At 40.6% G+C, this 15,781-nt stretch overlaps 1 protein-coding gene, 1 long non-coding RNA gene and 1 pseudogene across 3 annotated transcripts in view; 2 read left to right on the top strand and 1 right to left on the bottom strand.

Annotated features, from left to right (window-relative positions):
• Positions 1-15,781, bottom strand: part of LOC109417772 (probable nuclear hormone receptor HR3) — a 617,254-nt gene that overhangs the window by 431,451 nt on the left and 170,022 nt on the right. The gene's annotated exons all lie outside the window — the stretch shown is intronic.
• Positions 2,237-7,943, top strand: LOC134289058 (probable ATP-dependent RNA helicase DDX43; annotated as a pseudogene).
• LOC109622761 (uncharacterized) lies at positions 10,641-12,848 on the top strand. The gene is made up of 3 exons (XR_002202133.3): positions 10,641-10,819; positions 10,893-10,994; positions 11,053-12,848. It is a non-coding gene; the product is annotated as an uncharacterized LOC109622761 (long non-coding RNA).

Below are 15,781 nucleotides of genomic sequence, written 5' to 3'. Positions count from 1 at the left end.
ATGTCTGTCCTGATTCCAACCGGATAGACAATAAAAAGTGTTCAAATGTCACAGCGATGTACACTGCAAATGCAAAACAGTTTGATATTGCGCTTATACTCGCACCCGCAGCAACTCCTCTTACCAGTGCATTTCGTAAGCTTGACGTAAGTCTGACATCAGTCTTACGGTCAGTCTTACAGAGCTTGACATCAGACTGATGTAAGACTGACGGTCAGTCTGATGTCAAACGATTCTGCACCGTTTGCGTCAAGCTGTCGGGCTTCGAACATGCGAGCTGGAGCTTGACGAATCAGACTGACGTAAGCCTGATGTCAAGCTAGAACGTCGAGCCCTGTCAAGCTCGTTTTTACGGGGTTTCTTCTTCTTTTTTCTATTGATTTTGTGATTTCAGTATTGTCGTCGCGGTTGAAACCCGAAGATTCCCCACACCCGACAATCGAACTTTCTCAAAATCCATGCGTGAAACCTAACGTCGGACGTAGTGCGCTGGACAGCGGACCTGGCCCTTTATCCAGCGCACTATGCCCGACGTACGTCCGACACAAGGTCCGACACACGGTTTGGCAGAAAAATCGATTTTCGCGTGTCGAAAATTCCGATTTTCAACTGCACGAACAATACCAACATTTCAAAAGCACGTAACCGTTTTTTTGTAAACAAGAGCGTGCTTACTCTTGTTTACAAAAACGGTTACGAGCTTTTGAAATGTTGGTGCACAATGATTAAAAATGCAAGAAACGTTATTTTATTTTTTTTCATTTATTTATTTATAATTAATTGAGTGAGTTGAAAGTAACTTAACATCTTTAGATATACCGTGAGGATCTCAAGAGTTGGTTATTCAAAAAAAATGTTCACGACCATTTCTATAAACAATCCTCCGGAGTTCCTCGGGTATTTCTCCAGGATTTCCTCGGAAATTTCTCCAAGAGTTTCTCGAGACTTCCTCCAAGTATTACCCTGGAATTCCTCCAGAAGTAACCCAGGACCTTTTTCAGTAGTTTCTTGGGTATTCGTCCAGGAGTTCCTCCGAAATCTTCCAGAAGTTACTCGGTAAATTTCCCAGAAGTTCCTTTGGAATTCCTTCACACATTCCTCGTAATTCTCCCAGAAGTTCCTTGGGAATTCTTCCAAACGTTTCTCGGGGGTTCTTCCACAAGTTCCTCAAGAGTTCTTCCAGATGTTCCTCAAGAGTTCTTCCAGGTGTTCCTCGAGAGTTCTTCCAGAGGTTCCTCGAAAATTCTTCCAGTAGATCCTCGGTAATTCTTCCAGATGATTCTCAGGAGTTCTTCCAGAAGTTCCTGGTGAATACTTCCAAAATTTCCTCGGGAGTTATTCAAGAAGTTCCTTGGGAATTCTTCCAGAAGTTTCTCGAGAATTCTAGTAGTACTTCGGGAATTCTTCCAGAAGTTCCTCAGGAATTGTTCCAGAAGTTCCATGGGAATTATTCTAGAAGTTCCTCGGGAGATCTTCCGAAAGTTGCTCGGGAATTCTTCCAGAAGTTCCTCGGAAATTCTTCCAGAAGTTTCTCGGAAATTCTTCCAGAAATTTTTCGGAAATTCTTGCAGAAGTTCCGAGGAAATTATTTCAGTAGTTACTCAGGAATTTTTCCAGATGTTCCTCGGGCAAAATTTCAAAAAATCTTCCAGAGTTCCTTGGGAATTCTAAAAGTTATCCAGGAATTCTTCCAGAAGTTCTTCGGGAATTCATCCGGGAGTTCCTCGGGAAATATTTCAAAAATACCTCGGAAATTCTTCCAGGAGTGCCTCGAAATTTCTTCCAGAAGTTCTTTGAGAATTCTTCCAGAGGTTCCTGGGCATTTTTTCCAGTAGTTCCTCGGGAATTGTCCTCGAAGTTCCTCGGGAATTCTTCCAGAAGTTCCTCGGGAATTCTTCCAGAAGTTCCTCGGGAATTCTTCCAGAAGTTCCTCGGGAATTCTTCCAGAAGTTTCTTGGGAATTCTTTCAGAAGCCTCGGGAATTCTAGAAAATCTTCGGGAATTCTTCCAGAAGTTCCTCGGGAATTCTTCGAAAATTATATCAAAAAATCCTCGTAAATTCTTCCGGGAGTTCCTCGAGAGTTCTTCCAGAAGTTCCTCGGAAGTTCTTCCACAAGTTCCTCGTTCCAGAAATTCCTAGGGAATTTTTCCAGAAACTTCTCGGGAATTTTACAAGAAGTTGCTCGGAAATTCTTGCATAAGTTCCTCGGAAATTCTTCCAGAAGTTACTCGGAAATTTCTCCAGAAGTTCTTCGGGAATTCTTCCAGAAGTTACTCGGGAATTCCTCCAGAAGTTCATCAGAAATTCTTCCTCGCGATCCTCGGGAGTTTTAGACGTTCTTGAGGAATTCTTCCAAAAGTTCCTCGAGAATTCTTCCAAAGGTTCCTCGGAATTTTTTCCAGAAGTTTCTGGGGAATTGCTCTAGATGTTCCTCGTAAATTCTTCCAGAATTCCCTCGGAAATTCTTCCAGAAGTATCTCCCATCCATCGTTCTTGTGACTTTATCGTTCTTTTGTTTTGTTTGTTTTTTTTTCTTTGCAATGCGTTTCAACTGACCCAGTCTTGTTAGCGATCACAGTCTTTGACACCTTTTTGTCGATATTCGGCCTCCTTTGTCTTCAACATTCGCAACACAAGCGATCAAACTACTGTCCGGAACAAAAATGTCGAATGAATGCGCTTGGCCACGATTGCGCCTTCGGGAGATGGTTCGGTTTTTGTTATTCCTGTCTTTCCCAAAAAGAGAGCTTTTTTGTATAAATGTATGTGTCGTAATCGATTTATCACACACGAATAAACTAATGTAATACCAATCTTAATCAAAATTGGCTGAAATCTTGCGAAAAGCTGGAATTAGACAAATGTCACCGTGTCAGACGACGATGATTTGATCCACTTTTTTGTTTATTGATCTTCGTTCTGCCGCTCGTGTTGTGTGTAAGAGGTAGCGGTCGCGCTCGAATGAAACAAAGCAAGCTGACACCCGACCGCGGCAACGAAATGAAGGTAGTGAAAAGTGTCGAATGTTTACAAGCCTGAACTGACCCTAGGTTTGGTGGTCTTTGACTGACCCAAGCAGTTTTGGTGGGTAAAAAAGATCACCCCAAGAATCCCGATCGATTGAACAAAAAGTGAGGCTATCGCCCGACAATGTGAAACCGACTCGTGAGAGGTTTCATAGACATCCCTAGTTTATTTAGAATGTGCGCCTACCAAGTAGGCAACCGTTAAGTAAGTGCTCGAATCAGGGGTGTTAATAGTTAAATGAGGAGAATGTGATATGTGTGAAAAGGAGGAGCTAGTAAATCGATCTGGTAAGCAAAGTGAAATTTTGGAAAGAGAACTATTTTCAAGATAATGGAAACCGGAAATTAAAAGAAAATTAGGAAAGTATAGGGGTCTAGGGTCTGACGGAGCGATAGCTCGATCTTTCCCATACAGACTGCCGAACAGTAAAGTTGTTAAAAGTTAAATCTATTTCAGTGATATTGAAGCCTTATTAAAAGTATTGAAAAAGTAATTAAAAGTGAACCTAAGACAAGTGAATTATAATTAATTTGTATTTATTTTCTACATTTAAAGCTATTTTCACAGTGAATTAATTAAAAAACCAAAAGTCGTGAGTGCGTTTCATAAATCTAGTAGGAAAAGTAAGCAATGAAAATTAAGGAAATGTTTAATGAAATAATAATGAAGATTTTTAGCTAGGAAAGTGATCGTGAGTCGGAAAATTGTTTGAAACAAATTGAAGGAGAAAACGAAACAATTCACGTGAGGTAAAATTGGGGCTATTGGGGTGCTAATTGGTTTTTATTACAGTCACCACAGTGACCGCGTGCCCAGTTTGGGGCTATAGGGCTACATCGCCGTAGTGCTAGATTCCTATAGTGGTGGTTTAGTGGAGGTCCGAGAATCGCGACACCGAAGCCAATCAGTGTACGTGTGCTACCGATCAGACTGCGGGCGATCCCCTGGATAGGTTCTTCGCCTCGTGGCTGCGCGCCACTAAGAGCCTGTTCAGAGTGCGTGGTCATCGAATGAAGGATTCGGCCTCGTTGGCACCACCCGTCCCACATGTGGTTGCAGAATTCAGCGAGTGATCTGTAGGGGGAAAGTTTCCCACTGCCAGTGCGTATCGCCCAGACTCACGCCCCGGGAGGAAAATTCCATGGTTCTCGAGCAGTCCTGATCACACCCCACTACCACCCCACCGAAGCGTCGGTCGCAGAAGACGAGTATCACATCGGAGCACGTGGAGGGCGCCCCGCACGAATCGTAACCTCGATTCGCCGTCGTCCTCTCTCCGGCGCACAGCACGACGCCCAAACGTTGTCCGATCGTGCCAGAAGTTTTAGCGAACACCTTCAGGATTGCGTCGCCGCCGGCGCAGCCGGCTCTCCGTCGTCGTCTCTGTCGTCTACCATTGTTGAGCAACGCCCGACGTCGGCATCCGACCGGCGACCCTGTGCTGGTGTTGAAGGTAACCACGAACCAATAGCTGAAACTGTAAGTACCCACCACTGTTTTACCGTACCAACACCAACATGCACTACCACCACCAGAAGAAGAAAGAAGAATGTACGTGAACAAACAATTTTAGCATGCAAATTACTCACAAAAAGTACATATAACACAGATAAACAGAGTGACGTCACACTTAGGGAAGATCTTTACTAGAAAGTTAGTTTGCAGTCAGACTGCCATGATGAAGGGTGTATGAAGGAGATTTTGGCCAAGAATTACAAAATTCCATGAAAATAGCTTTTTAAGCGAAAATATAAATAGTTCTTTTTATCAAATTTTAATCAATAAATATTGTTACTTTTAACAGGTTTCTAAACACTGCTAAAATTATCATTTTCTTTTGGAATAAACTTTAAGAATAAAATCTAAACTTTTTTTGAATTTGGTCATTTTGGGAGACGAATACCTGCTTGGGAAGGAAATTTGGGAAAGTTGTTAGGGATGTTATTTGAAGGTGGATTTTCGTGAAGGGTTGGGGACACGAGCTAGCAGGGCAAACCGATCTGGAATTCTGGCAGACGATAACGGTCGTCTGGCGCAAAAGCCAGAATTTTGAGGCCCTTCCAGGATCCTCCTTACAAATGGTGCCCGAAGATGATCAAAAACTGCTATAAAGAACTATCGGCAGAAGTGAGTGAGTTCCGAGCCGCGGCTAACAATATCATCGTGAATCGCACCTTCAAGGATGCGGACAAACCGTCTGTGCCAATTCCAAATCAAGTGCTGACATTCGGGCAGGTTTTTCGTGAATGTTGGAAAAAGTCAAGACGCAAGGCTTCGCAATGCCTTCCCCGATTTAGGTCCAGGCTTGGCCGGTGCTACTCAAAGGCGAAGATCTGATTGGAATTGATCAAACTGAAAATCGGAAAACGTTGGCTTTCCTATTGCCGGCGTTTATTCACATCGAGGGCCAACAGGTTTCGCGAGCCCGGGGTGAACCGAACGTTCTAGTGATGGCACCAACTCGTGAATGGGCCCAGCAAATTGAGGAGGTATTCAAGTATTAATTTCGGAACATCAAAGCAATTTGTCTGTACGGTGGTGGCGATCGGAGAGCGCAGATCTAATGAATAAGACGGCCGTTCACGTAGACGTTTCGGGGGGATTGGGGAGGTCTGGATAAAGTCTACGAAGGGGGAGTAGGGCTCTGAGGTCAATGGCGGTGTGGAGATCGTCATTGACACGCTCGGTAGGCTGCCAACGTAATCCATAATACACCATCATCTATCTGAACGAGGCGTATCGTATGTTGGACATGGGCTTTGAATCGTAAATTCGAAAACTCTTGCTGGACATCCGGCTCAATAGTCAGACCATAATGACGAATGCGACGTGGCCACCGGGTGTCCGCCGGTTGACCCACAGCTACATGAATAATCCGGTCCAGGTATACGATGGAAACCTGGATCTGGCCGCCACGCACACAGTCACCCAGCAGATCGAGGTGATTGATGAGGAGGATAAGTACATGCGGGTGATGAACCTCGTGACCGGGCCTTATGTCGGTAACAAGGTCATCATCTCTTGCGTCCGGAAAACGAGGGCTGATGATCTGTCGATCGAGTTTGATCTATCCGGCATAAATTGTATCAGCTTGCACGGCGATCGGGAACTGGAGGACATCAAATCCGGCGATGTGCGGGTCCTTATCGGAACGAATGTGGCCTCACAAGGGCTAGACATCGAGGGAATTTCACACGTTGTGAATTACGACTTTCCGCGGAATACACTGCGACCACTTTCTATAGCCGCATGCTCAGTTTCACATGTCTAACAATATCTAAGATACAATCGATATGGAAAACAATATGCATCTGCTAGTTATTGCAAAATATGATGTTTACAAGCATAACTTTCTTCATGTGTATATTTTCCATATCAAAAATACAGATTTTCGACAATTTGGGCGACCATTTTCTATAGCCGCACTTCGGATTTTCCTTAAATCAGCTGCTTTATCATAAAGTATGCTCATTATAACTACTTTAATAGACCAAATAAAGCTTATTAAGACCAAACCAAAGAAGTTTAACGAAATATTTAAGTTACAAGGTCTTTTAATTCGAGAAGTAGGGTGCAGACTTGGTATACTGGTGTTTTATTGAAAAGTTATTAAAGATATCCCAAAAAACTAAAACAAAACTCGAACTAAAGCTCAAGTATAAATGCTATTGACTCAAAACAATCATTGCATTATACTTCCGGTTTTAATTTTTTGTATATAACCTTCATAAACCTAATTAAATTGTAAATAAATCGAATTTTTAGGCTTTTAAATGAAAAATTCATAAGTTTTTGTGTATCAATCCTGATGAAACTTGGAAAAGACATCGTATACAACATCAATACACAATGAAGATACTTCGGGAATTTATCAAACTAAACTTGGAAGGTCAGCCTTGTCTTCGCTACCATTTAAACATAAGATGAATATTTTTATTTATAAAGACGATTTGTAATGACAGCTTTTATACAACTTTACATCAATTTAACGATATTTAATAAAGTAAGAATGATGTTTTTCTATGAAAAGATTTCAAATATAGATGTTTCTGCTGATTTTTGGGCAAAAGATAAGGAAGGGGTTATGATTGTAGTCTTCCTGTAGCTCTGGTTGTTTTTATATCATAAAGTGTAAAAATGGGCTAAATTTAGTGAAGCGCTGGCGCAAAATTAAGCTCTTGCATCCATTAGGATTATTTAAATCTGTATTCATGAGGACCATTAGCAACTGTTTAGTTGAATTTTCAGTGATATATTGTCATAAATGTTGCGTATTCATCAAAATAACGCAAATATTTGGCTTAATTTAATTCTAAAGTTCCAGAACAGTAGTTGTTAAAATGGTATTACAGCCTTAAATCTTATAGAAAGCATCCAAGATATCATATTTCAAAGAAATATTACCGATAGGAAGCAATACAATAAATTCTTCAACTTAAAATATTGTTTTTGTGATTTAAAGAGAACTTTTAAGTGAATATAGAGAAAATGAACTAGTTTTTTGTACTAAGAAAACCAATTGGTTGTTTGGTTCATTGCTTTTCGTTAGTTTTGTTTTCAATTTGCTTAATTTTGTCTATTGAGACAGTTTGATCAAATGATTTCTTATGAAAAATCAGATTACCGAAGAAAAACCCGTAGTGCGGCTATAGAAAATGGTCGCCCAAATTATGGAAATAACGTATTTTTCGCTTAACAAACAAATAGTTTACAAAACGTATTCATGTAAATCATATATTTTACAAACACTAGTTGATACACATCGTTCCACATATCAATTGAATCGTAGAAATTGCCAGAAGTTCGAAATCGTGGGTGCGGCTATAGAAAGTGGCCGCAGTGTATTAGGGAGTACGTGCACTGGGTGAAACAGACGGGTCGCGCTTGCCGAAGTGGAGTTTTCCTGAACTTCTAAATATTTGACATTCAATTGTGTGTGGGGTAAATAAACATCAAAATTTGGTTGCGATATTGGTTGCTTAGATGGACGGGCGAAAAAGCAGAGGCGTCGCTTCAAGCGAAATTATTGTTCGTGCAGTTGAAAATCGGAATTTTTGACACGCGAAAATCGATGTTTCTCCTAAACCGTGTGTCGGACGTACATCGGGCACAGTGCGCTGGATACAGGGCCAGGTCCGCTGTCAATATTGTCGTCGCGGTTTAAACCCGAAGATTCCCCACACCCGACAATCGAACTTTCTCAAAATCCATGCGTGAAACCTAACGTCGGACGTAGTGCGCTGGACAGCGGACCTGGCCCTTTATCCAGCGCACTATGCCCGACGTACGTCCGACACACGGTTTGGCAGAAAAATCGATTTTCGCGTGTCGAAAATTCCGATTTTCAACTGCACGAACAATACAACCAGGCGAACCCAACTAACAATTGCAAGTCACAAACAAGCAAGCTTGCTGAATTGTTGCTTAATGGTCCACTGCACGAATTTTTGCTGGCCTGCTTACTCTCACAGAAAATTTGACGTTTGGGAGGTGCCTGCACCGCACGTCAGATTTTCTGTGAGAGTAAGCAGGCCAGCATAAATTCGTGCAGTGGACCATAATGGTAATGATGGCTGAACTAAAATTATGCTCTACACATTACTGTTTAAATGATTTTTCAATTGAGAAAATAGTCAATGTTCGACTTTCCCCATCGGTATCAACAATGATAAATTAAAACACTTTTCAAAAGTTTAACAAGAAATTTATTCGACAAGCATTGATTCCTTAACAAAAGAGTTTAACAAAACATTTGTGTGCATCTTATTAAGCTGATGTATCGATAAGCATATGCTCCTGAACAATGTGCTTTTCACTTGTCAAATAAACGCCTTCAGCCCGTCATAGTTTGACTCGGAACTTTGTTCGGATTATGGGATAAATCATGGCTAAAACTGTTTAGATAACCAAGTTATTGTCGGGCCGCCACCAAACCGGACTTCGCACAATCAAGTCGCGACGCGACACAACTCGCGACGTTTTTTAATCATGTCAAAAGTAGTGCGCATCCTTCCCGTTGTTGTCAGCAACACAGCGCACTAGATGCGAAACAGTTGCGACACTTGTGGACCAAGAAAATGGCAATTTTTGATTGAATGTCGATCTTGATTCCAACCGGATAGACAATATTAACCTTTCAGGACGCGCGCCATCAAGCAACCGAAACTGGACCGCGCTCACGCTGTATACGACGAGCGAGGATTTTTGGTAGTGTTGTACTTTTTACAATAGTGCGCGAAGGGTTAAAGAATCAAAATTTTAAACGAATCACTAAAATAAAACAGAATAGAATTATGTAGTTTAACATTGAGTGCCAAGCCAAGAGACGTAATCAACGTAAAAATGAGGCATTTATTTATTATTATTAGTATGTAACAAGATATCTTGTACCTTGATTATTATATTTTGTTATCTTCCGCAGCAGTTCGATTGTACGAGACGCTTGGATCGATGCATTTGACATTTCAGTGCTGAATATTGTTCCCACAGTCACCTAGATAATCAAACATCATTCAGAAATCGACAAATTTCAAGTATCCCTAAACATCCTTATGCACTACCATATCGCACCACATATTGTCATACATTTTTAAAGATCGATATTTAATAATAAAAATAAAAACATATTCATATTGCAATTACTTCGTCTGGAAACAATATCTTCAATAAGGACCAGCACTTTTTGGCCACATTCGATACAAGTTTTCTCACCGTGCGATAAAAATACTGACAGCGAAATCAGAATGGAAAACACGTGTTTTGGGCTGAACAGCTGTTGAAGTATAAGGCGTTATTCAGTTGATTAGCACGTGCTGTGCTAATTCACCACTGCTGAACACAAGTTCAGGAGTGATCATTATTGAGGCATGGGAAGATTATGTTTTGCTTTGGGTGCTGCATCTCACCATCTCTAGGATGGCGCAGATGGGAAGGCATGCGGCTGGCAATCGACAGGTCTCGAGTTCTAATCCGGATTTAGGTAATTTTATATGTAATTCTTATTTCATAATAGGTGATCTCAACATGAGTGCAAATAATTACTCTCGTGAATGGTTCAACATTTTTGCATTTTATTTATTTTCAGTCATTTTTGCCAAAGCTGAATAACAACTTTCTTGTACATTTGTAAAACGCTTTGAACAACTAAAAATTAAGTTGGTGACAGCTCTGACAGTAAGGGACTAAACATAAATTACGTAAAGTGAGTACCGAGGATTGTTCACAATCTGCGAACTTGACTGCGGAAAAAATTGCGACCATGACGCCGCTGATATCATGTTGCTAAACATGAATAAAAGCCAAGCTGTGAGACGATTTTACGTCATTAAGTGACCTTATGAAATTCATCCGAATCATTATGAATTATTTAATGGCCTTTTCATAAGTTGGGCCTTATGGAAATCTTAAGGTAATTTGGCTGACTGTACTCGAGTACTCGATATCTGCTTAAATATCTACTAGACATTTTGGTTTTGGTACCTACTAGATTTATAGTTGAAATTTCTGAGCGGGAGGATGCAATAACGAGTTAATTTACTCAATTTTGAGTAAAATCGACCCAAATATTAGATAATTTGAATTTTCCGTGTACTTTTCGCCGCGACGTCCATCCCCCGACGCGCACGCGAGAGAAACGTCATTTATTTTCTTTTCAAGAATCGCACGCTTGTTGCGGGTACCTAGTGTTGAAGAATAATTAAAATTTTTATCGAGATTTTTATATACAAATTCCGTTTGTATGTATAAAATTTTAGTAGTTTATTGTGTACTACAAATAAATCCGCCTGTAAGGTAAGTATTTGCTGTATATTTAAGGTGTAAAAATTGATGGTAGGTATGTTTTTGTTTCTGTTTTTTTTTTTAGCTCGGCTTTGTTTACCGGCAAGTTGCGTGCTGCTGTGCTGTAGCCTCGACGGGAACTTTGTCATCCCGATGGACAACCGGATCACGATTTTCGATTGAAAATGTAAGATATTCATCGTACATTTTTATGAAACCAAGTAACAATCAGTTTTATCGGCTAGCAAAAAATCGCGCCCCCGTCGCTGGAAAATTACCGCACTGGATCTTGGATGGTGATTGAAATCTGGATGAAGCACATTTGCGGTGGATTTGTTGCAAGCGACGACGATCCAGATCATGATTTCTTGGAGCGCATTCACCGGATCATGTCTATATATCCATAGAGCGAGAAAATTGAACGTGAACGGCAAGCGTTACACCGGGGGATGGTCGGTGTTCGTACGGTTTGCTGGAGGACGACCAATGGGGTTTGGCGAAACGTCGATTCCAGGGGCCCGCATGCAGCAAGGTCTCGATGCATGTTAGGTAGGTGTAGTTTTTTCGAGTTTAACGTGCCTGCACCCTCCATGGTCGATTCACCGCAACCGACGGAGTTTTCGGAACTGACTAGATAGTAGATTATCAAAGAAGAAATGCTGATGGCATCTCCGCTAGAAACGTCGGTCGAACCGAAAACTTGCTATAGCAAAAGTTTGCTCTCAGCGCCCGAGTACGGCTGCGGGACGACGACCGTATCAAGTTATGGTTGGAAATTTTGTACAGAGTTAGATACTGTACGTGCCTAACTCTATACAAAACTTCAAATCAATCGGTTTGAAATTGACTTAGTTATAGCGGCAAGTGCCCAAATGGTACAAGACCCTAGGTTGGCAAGTATTTGTGAGATCATCACGCAGTTAAATGCTGTTTTATACCATTTGTTTATTGCTATTATTTTGACTAAGATTAAGGTTGAATTCTTCTTCATGGGCTTACGTCCCCACTGGGACACATCCTGCTTCTCAACTGTTGAGCACTTCCACAGTTACTAACTGAGAGATTCCTCCGCCAATAGCATTTTGCATGCGTATATCGTGTGACAAGCATGGAGATATCTAATGCCCAAGGAATAGGCTCCTAAAGTCCTATCGGGATTCTTGTTTTAAACCACAATATATGGTTCAAGAGTACATATTTACTCATTTTTTGACGTTTTTATTAACCGTAGTTGAAAATCTAGGTGCTGCGGATAGAAGCGGTTTTATTTTTCAAGCTAGCCAATACACACCTGCACACTCCCATCACACAGCTTGTAAACACGCACGAGCGTTCAATTTTCTTGCAACCACCTCTCTCAGCGCGATTGTCAAACACGCTGTTGCGACGCTGTTCGGAAATGGTAAACATGATCAATCCACCATTAGGCTATTCCAATTTCCACCTATTCCAATTTTGTTCTCGTGTTCAAAGTTCATTGTTTTCCATTCGTGATGGAAATTTTGATGGATAGTTGTTACAAAATCAGCTAAAATTGACCAATCCAAATTCCTGTGTGGTAGTGGTTTGTGTTCAGATTTCCCGTGTTAATCTATCTGTAAGAACTTTGAAAACATCTTTTGTTCTCACGTAGGGGGTTGTGGGGCAAGATGGCCACCCTAAGCTTAGGCGCCTTGGGAGCATATACTTTCATTAGAATATGGCTATTTAACACTTATTCCCTTTGTTTCATGTCTTTTCTATCTTATTAACACAAAAAAGCATTTTAGTTTGCACTACCATTGCAAAATAAATTCATTTGAAAAATGTTACTTTCGACATAGAATTTTTGCCATATGGGGCAAGATGGCCACCCCATCGGGGCAAGACGACCACAGAGCTAAATTTTTACAATAAGTATGTTTTAATCCCTAAGCAACGTTCAATAAACCAAGGTCAAATCATCCGCAACGCTTTGCCCACAGATGGTGTGGTATTTGCCACCATTTTCTTTATGATAATGTTTGAAATAAAATTGATAGAAATTTATTTGGAAATGTTCTATGATTTGGTCTGTTTTCCGCTATAACTCAGTCAAATTTGAAGCAACTGACACAATTTTTGGAATGCGGTGAGATAGGTATAGTATCTACCCGTGTACAACATTTCAAGTGAACTGGTTCAAAACCGACTGAGTTATAGTCGAAAACAGACGAATATAGAAGCCACCGCCCAAGTGGCGCGATACCCTATTCAATGAAATCAATCACCGTTCAACAGCAAATAACTTCAAAGTATTTCTGAGGTATCATCTCCATCGTAATTAATTTTAACAGCTTCAACTAATATGAAAAAAAAAACAATTTTCTGTGGTTTTGCAATATCTCTAAACATCAATAACAGTTTTAAGGCTGCTTTAGATTGATTTTTGGATGGCGACAAAGGCCTTACCACAGGTGGCCATCTTGCCCCGAATGATTACGTTACGTTTATCATTTTTATATGACATAATTAATTTAAAACATTAAAATTTTATTGTCGAGGCTGAACAACAGTCACATATAAACACCATTAAAATTTAAAAATAATTTTTAAAACGATGTTATTTCATTACTAATCCTTAAAATCAGATGACCTGATACTATAAGAAAACACTGTTTTTGAACACTCAAACTTCAAACACTATTTTATAGCAGATTTTTCAAACTAATAGTAACTTTTTCGCACATTATAAACATAAAGCATTGTTTATAATCACAACCCATGCAGAAAATATTTTTGTGTTGCGAATTAATGCTTAAAAGACAGGGTGGCCATCTTGCCCCACAACCCCCTATATGGATAGGCTTGCATTAGGTTTCGTGAGACATTTTTTGGACAACTCAATAGGCTCAAAACAATGTTTATCCTTCTCCTCGCTTTTCAACGACTTGACAGCGGCAAATGGAGATATCGTGACAACAGTTTTGATTATATTTGCAGCACCTAGATAACAATACCCTTCAATCAATCACACAGGCTCAACAAGGTTTAACATAACCTTCATCTTCAATTGATTGATGCATCAAGCGGTAAGAAGAAGAATTTTGACATCCAAGCGGTGTGCCGTTTACATCCATCGACCAATCAGCGACGAGGATCTGATCGACGGCACACCGCTTGGATGTCAAAACTTCTTCTTCTTTTCGCTTGGTGCATCAATCAATGCTTGGCTCCCGATGTTTGGCTCCCGCTGAGAGAGCACACTCAGGAAAAAATCTAAACTAAATAGTATAAATCTTACACTAAATTCATTTCGCCTGGTTGACCCCAAGCTTGGTTTATATGCAGGCTATACTGGCCTAGTATAAATTTGATAAAAACAAATTCCAGTATAAGTTGCAAAAATTAAAGCTAGTTTAACCTGGATTTATCGGGAATTTGTTTAGGCTGCTGTTTTTATTTCATTGAAAAAAAAAAATAAATAAAATAGGCAAAATTTTATTCAAATAGATTCAAATACAAAATTTGTAAAATATTTAATATTTTCAACAATCTTAGTAATCTTCCGTCAATTTCTCGCTCGTCGATCTCGATGTCAAGTCATATCTCTTATTGTTCTGATGGTTCCCGTTGCGCTGCTTGTACATTATCACCGACAGCCGGTAGTGATCCTGAGTTTCACGGACACGGATTTTGTTTCTTCCGCGGTTGAGCTTAACTTATTTGGTGTCAAAATCGAACGTTTCCGTTTTAAACGTGGCTCAATCGATTCTCGCTGTCCTACGTGCAAGTTCACCATCACTGCCGTAACCATAGCGGAATCCACCATCACGGAGCGATATCATCCATCGCAAGTTCCTTCGTATCCACCGATGCCGTTACCTTGGCGCTTTCGATTGTACTTGAAGTTGCATATTGTTCGTGCAGTTGAAAATCGGAATTTTTGACACGCGAAAATCTGTTTTTCTCCTCAACCGTGTGTCGGACGCACGTCGGGCACAGTGCGCTGGATAGATGGCCAGGTCCGCTGTCCAGCGCACTACATCCGACGTTAGGTTTCACGTATGGATTTTGAGAAAATTCGATTGTCGGGTGTGGGGAATCTTCGGGTTTCAACCGCGACGACAATATTGTTCGTGCAGTTGAAAATCGGAATTTTCGACACGCGAAAATCGATTTTTCTGCCAAACCGTGTGTCGGACGTACGTCGGGCATAGTGCGCTGGATAAAGGGCCAGGTCCGCTGTCCAGCGCACTACGTCCGACGTTAGGTTTCACGCATGGATTTTGAGAAAGTTCGATTGTCGGGTGTGGGGAATCTTCGGGTTTCAACCGCGACGACAATATTGAGTTGCATATTGAGTCAGTCCGCGACACTCAGTTGAAAATATATAATTTTTATTTTTTTAGCCTTTTGTCTCGTCCCTAGCTTATAACACATACTTTGATTGATTTTTTTCACCGTGTATGTCAGATGGAAACATTTTTGAAATCCCAGTGCGAAAAATGTCGAGCTCAGTCACACAAGGTTGACCTCAAATGTCAAAGTAGAACTATTTACCATTTTTCTTATTTCGAATTTTCTCATTATTCCTTTGTTTTTCAAGTTCGAGTAAAGTACAATTCCGATTAGAATACCATGCTTGATCGTATTCAAGGTTGCGACCATTCATTTGCAAAGATTTACATTCATTTGCTATTATCTCCGTTCAGAAGCATGCTATCGAAAAACAATGTATGGATGAATTTAACCTTGTAGTTTTATCTGAAAGTTTGCCGAATAACATTGGGGTCGCAAACGTATACCAAAGTCGGGAGCGAGCTGTGAAGGCAACTCTCCACGCGATGAATGTAAATTTCATTCACGCTGTGGAAAGTTGCCTTCACAGCTCGCTCACGACTTTGGTATACGTTTGCGACCCCAATGTTATTCGGCAAACTTTCAGATAAAACTACAAGGTTAAATTCATCCATACATTGTTTTTCGATAGCATGTTTCTGAACTGAGATAATA

The sequence above is a fragment of the Aedes albopictus genome, chromosome 2, assembly GCF_035046485.1.
Source record: "Aedes albopictus strain Foshan chromosome 2, AalbF5, whole genome shotgun sequence".
Lineage (NCBI taxonomy): Eukaryota > Metazoa > Arthropoda > Insecta > Diptera > Culicidae > Aedes > Aedes albopictus.
Note: the sequence above shows the minus strand (reverse complement) of the source record. Positions and strands in the feature narration are given on the sequence as shown.